This window comes from Triticum urartu, chromosome 4A (assembly GCF_056163025.1).
Source record: "Triticum urartu cultivar PI428250 chromosome 4A, HENAU_Tu73, whole genome shotgun sequence".
Lineage (NCBI taxonomy): Eukaryota > Viridiplantae > Streptophyta > Magnoliopsida > Poales > Poaceae > Triticum > Triticum urartu.
The window spans coordinates 616,460,720-616,466,311 of NC_141876.1; the positions used below are offsets into that span (position 1 = coordinate 616,460,720).

General features: G+C 42.2%; 1 long non-coding RNA gene across 1 annotated transcript; it reads left to right on the forward strand.

The window, feature by feature from the left end:
- The first annotated feature begins 1,346 nt into the window (after positions 1-1,346).
- Positions 1,347-2,528, forward strand: LOC147977402 (uncharacterized). Its single transcript, XR_015602221.1, has 3 exons — positions 1,347-1,663; positions 1,808-1,969; positions 2,060-2,528. It is a non-coding gene; the product is annotated as an uncharacterized LOC147977402 (long non-coding RNA).
- Positions 2,529-5,592: the final 3,064 nt, after the last annotated feature.

Sequence of the window (5,592 nt, forward strand, 5' to 3'; positions counted from 1 at the left end):
AAACTACAAAAGACATTTACCGTGGACATGAACTAAGAAGGAAACAAAAGAAAAGAAGAGGTGGGAAAGAAAATAAAAATAAATAAAAAACTAATAAATAGAGAAAAAGGAGGAAAACCATTTGAGGGAAAAGATAGTAGTAATAAAGAAAGAAAAACAAGATAGAAAGGGCCCGTTCTATGCATATATAGAGTACAGTCCAAGGGCTTTCTCCCGGTCTTTCTCCTCACTTCCGAATCCCCCCGATCCCATCTTTCTCTGAAGCCATTGCGGCGGCGGCGCAGCTACACCCAGCAGCAGATTAGTTGTCTGCTGCGTACTGCGCGCGCCAATCTAGAACAACAGAAATGCTTGTCGCCACCGAGCAGAAGCGTCCATGCCACGCAGACGACGGCGGCGGCGGTGATGCGGGCGATGACCGCCTGAGCCGCTGAGCGCGCTGCCGGATGATCTCCTCCGCGCCATCCTCTCGCGCCCCAAGGCCCGGCAGGCGGTGTTGGGACAAACCCAGATAGCTCTTTTTCTCTCACTCACACAAAAGAAGGTGGAAGATGGAGCATACAATTTTTCCGGCGCACAAACGCCTCCGCCGCACGAACGGCGCCTCGGCCGCACGAACGACCTCACTTTACTGGGCACATACCCAGGCGTGGCAACACACCGCAGCCTATCCAGAGGAGCTCTTTCTCACAGCCGACCGGGCGCACACCATGGTCCCGGTAGAGACTACCTCATCTCTGGTCCTAGGCTCGGCTCATACCGGCGCACTTTGATCAGTACATGAGGAGGGTCTTTATACCCGCTGGCTCACACAGGCGCACACACACACGACTCAGCTACGGCCGCTCCACTCGACCAGCTTCTCCCGCACATGCAGGCCACGACTCGGCGGCCACGATCCGCACCGCACGGACGTGCCAAACGAACTGGCTAGCCCATGCACACGCACACATGCAAGGCATATCCACCAGGCTGGCGAGCAACTAACTCATGCATGCCGCTAACCACTAGTATAATCAAGATTACTACTAACAGGCGGTGCAGACGTGCGCGCTCGCCGCGCGGTGGCGGCACCTCTGGCGCGCCGTGCCGTGCCTCGACATCGACGAGCGGGAGTTTTATACCCGCTACAATCCTGAGTACTTCACGACCAACTTTCTGCGCGGCCATGAGTTCACGCTCTTGGAGGACTTTCGGCTGCACGGGTCCACCGTCACCATCGGGAATCATTGGCTCCGCCGCGACATAGGAGATACATGGCCTCGCGGGCTCAGAAGGTTGCGTCTTTCAAGCGTGGAATTGCAACTGACAGATCTCGCGAGCCACATCAGCATCTCCCGCTGCCCTGCTCTGGAGGAGGTGCGACTGGAAAAATGCTGGTTCTTGCTCACCAGCAATATCAGGATCGCCTCCTCCTCGCTCAAGAAATTGGTCGTCCATGGCGAGTACATTATGAATGAATTTGAAGCTTTCAAGTTGGTTATAGACGCCCCTGCGCTTGTTTCTCTCCGCCTCGGTGAGGAGCTCCATCACATTGTTGACCCAACCGAACCACATATCGTTTCATCTGCGCTGGATCCAGGAGGACGTGAAGCACCAATTAGGCATTTTTGGCGCGCTGTCTAATGTCACAACCTTGCACTGGTCGAATTTTGCGGTCACGGTAATATCTTCTTCTTGAATCTTGATATATATATACCCACTTTTATTTACTCAGTTTGCATCTCCTTAATTAATTTATCCGGGAGAATTCAAAGATAACAAAATGACTGTCTATCTATCTTATATCTATCTATCTGGGTTTCAGTTGTTGTTCAATGACAGTCATGAGAACCTTCCTCTGTTCAAGTTTAAGAACCTGAGAACCTTGTTCCTGGATGTGTGCCGTATCAGCGATGACTTCCTCGGCCTACAGCAATACCTGTGGAACTGACCTAACCTGCAGAAGCTCACCATGCGCCATTGCAGGGTGTGACTATGACTTATTTCACGAACTATATATTACCATAACTCAATACATTGTGTGATATTAATTCCACTCCTATGCGCTGTAAAACAGGTCTTGGATTTCCAGCCTACAAAGGAGGTGATGGAACGCCACCAATCATATTCTAAGGACCTGGAGCATTTCAAGTGCAAGAAGCTTAGGCTTTGTGAAATCATATACCGAGACAGTGATGCTTCTGTCCATCTATTGGTCAAGTTTTTGGTGGGCATGTCGAGGAATCTGCCAAACAACAAGATCGAACTCACTTCGCTCAAAAAAAGGAAAAAGAAAAGCAAGGTCTAACTCACTGAAGTGTCGATTAGAAGAACTGTATGGCAAAACACTATGCTGTCTGTCATTCGCTGATTTCTGCCCAGGTTGCATGTCTAAGCGTATGTATCATCCGTCCGCTTTACCTTTTTATTAGTACCTCGGAATGTGCAAATATATATCGCACGAGCAATGTACTTTGGAATAAATATCTATTTTGAGTTGTGTCGAATCGAGGATTAATTAACTACTCCCTCCGTTCCTAAATACTTGTCTTTCTAGGCATTTCAACAAGTGACTATATACGGAGCAAAACGAGTGAATCTACACTCTAAAATATGTCTACATACATCCATATGTAGTAGTCATTTGAAATGTCTAGAAAGACAAATATTTAGGAACGGAGGGAGTATATGTTAAGTGAGGATTGACACATCAAAAATAAATTCAGGAATCCTTGGATTTGATTTATCGGATGGTTGGCTCGTTTGGAGTTCACCAACTCGTTTCTTCTATACTAGAGTGTAGATTGGTTACTTGGTTCAAGTGGAAGTGTCTTGTATACCATCGTCCATACGATTTTTTTTCATTTGGGATAACATTTTCTCATCTTTTCCTCGTAGTGTATGTCACTGATTTTCTGTCAATGAGACTATTGTCCACCTATACAGTTACAAGGTTAGAACCTTTCTTGACTCAAACATCCACTGTCTGTAGCTATATTCAGAAATTAGAACCGGGAATGGATTTAATGGCAAGCTCCATCTCTGGCCTGAATGACTACATTCAGCATCATCTACAATTCCACAGACCTACTGACATGGAAAATGCATGTTGGCACAGCCCCACACGCACCCGAGCCCCATCATCTACAGCACTCGGAAGGCAACACCTTTAAGAGGGGATTGCTACTCGACCGTCAATGTTGCCCGACCCAACCAGGAAGAGAAAACTTGTGAGAGACAACAAGGGGAAAGAAGCAATAATTTGTGCCGAAAAATGGACAGGGAAAGCACATAACCAAATCTTGATTTATTTCTCTAGTTCCCAAATTAACCATGATACATACAGTATATATGTTGCACATCTGTTTCTCCAATTCTCTTCTGCTTTCCATGCGTCAGAGATGCCTACCTATGAAGGAATCATACATGTATACACCAAAAAAAACGTCTTCCAATGGGTCAGGGACAACTCACTCTGGAGCTGCACTAGTGTGGATGCTGGGCCAGCAAGAATGCCTGCCAAGCCACACATGTCTCCTCACGTCTAGAGGAAGCAGAACGTACAAAACGACCTGGTAGCTGATCGCCATCAGGAGCAAAACAAGGAGGTTCATCCACTTGGCAGCTCTCGACGACCATATGTTGTACGAGCCCCTATGGCAATTGTTAGAACATATTTTAATGCTCATGGCAATCTACGAATTTCATCAGATGCACATGGAAACTTTGAATTTATTTTCTTACGGTCACATGGCAATTTCAAAACATTTCTTCTTATTCCAAACCATGAAAAATGACAACCATATTATTTTACAATTGTTTTCAACATTGCAAATTTACTTTAAGGGCCATGGAAAATTTAATTTACAGATGATGGCAAATCTACCTTACAGTTGCCATGTGACTTTGGCAAATTTAGTGTTACGGGCCGTGGCAATTTTATTTTACGGACCGCGTAATTTTTTTAAAGAAAAATTGCAACATGGCAAATTTACACTTATGTAACCTTGCAAATTTATTTTTTGAACCCTACAAAATCATTTTTGTATTTGCACCACAAAAATTTATTAAACAACCCATGGCAAATTATATATTTAGTCCATGGCAAGTTTATATATTGGTACCTAGAAAATTCATTTTTTTGCCCCATGGTTAATTATTTCTTGGAAAATTGCAGAATTGTTGAAACATGCCATTCTATTTTTTTTCTTGTGCACCATGAAAACATTGATTTTGAATATCCCTTGGATTGTTTTCATAAGAATTTTAATTTTTTTATTAGCCTATTTGCTTTCATGAGCATATTTGTGTTCATGGGAGTACTACAGGGAGAACTATATTTCGCCATGAATTTGCATTGTGACCAGGAGGAAAATTCTAAATTTTGCCATCTTTAGAAGATAAAATTTGTATTTAAAAAAAGACAATGTGTAAAATTTGCCATTAGACTATTAATGTTTCCCAAAAAAACATAAAAACAAGAAATTTGCCATCTAAAAACATGATATATTTTGAAAATGTTTAAAATTCCATGTGACATGTTTATAAATTCAATTTTTTTGACCAGTTGCATATATCATCTCGTCCATAACACTTGTTATACGTTTTGCCAACTGATAAGTTTTGGACAACGCTAACACCCACACGTGTGGTGGGAGCGAAACCCACACACACACCCTATAACACATGGATTGCGCCACATCACCATGCATGTATATGGGATTCTTTTTGGATTTTCAGTTTTTAAAATGTTTTATCTCTTAAATGAAAATTCCGATTGAAGATCCGTTTTCACCATTAAATCTCTCGCGACGAGATCTTCGAAACTAGATCTCATATCAATATATTTTGACGAATTTTTTTGGGTTAAAACTTACCATGTCTATTGCACATGAATTGCCATGGTGTTTACATTGAAGTTGCCATGATATGTTTCAGCTATTTTCTTCTACATTTTAAAGTAAATTTTGACATATTATAAAACGGGGAATTAAGAAACTATACTTGCCATGAACCATAAACTAAAATTGCCATGATACATGCACTTAAAATTGCCATGGTTCATACAAAAAATAATTTTCATAGGCAAAGTACTGGAATTGCCATCATCAAAATACTAAAATTGTCATGCTCTACAAACTAAAATTGCCACATAGCAACTTTAGTTTAACCACTATGACAACTACAGTGTAAACATCATGGCAACTTTCGGGCAAAAAAAAATTCATCAAAACATATCAACATGGGGTCTAGTTTTGAAGATCTCGTCGAGGCGGATTTAATGGTGAAACCGGATTTTTAATTAGATTTTTAATTAGGAGATAAAATATTTTTAAGCCGAAAACCAAAAAGATTTCTGCTGATGTCATCTGTTTTGATGTGGCAAAATGAGTGGTATTGGAGGCGTGTGGGTGATGTGCAAGATGCCACACGTGTGGGTGTTAGTTTTTTCAAAAAAAATTGTCCAGTTTCATACTACACTATGGAACGACAATTTTTATAGTAATTTACAGCATGACAAGTTATATATATTTTTGTTCAGCTAAAGCCGATTAGGGTATCTCTGGTCCGTCTTTCTCCTCACTCCCGAATCTCGATCGACCGATCTAA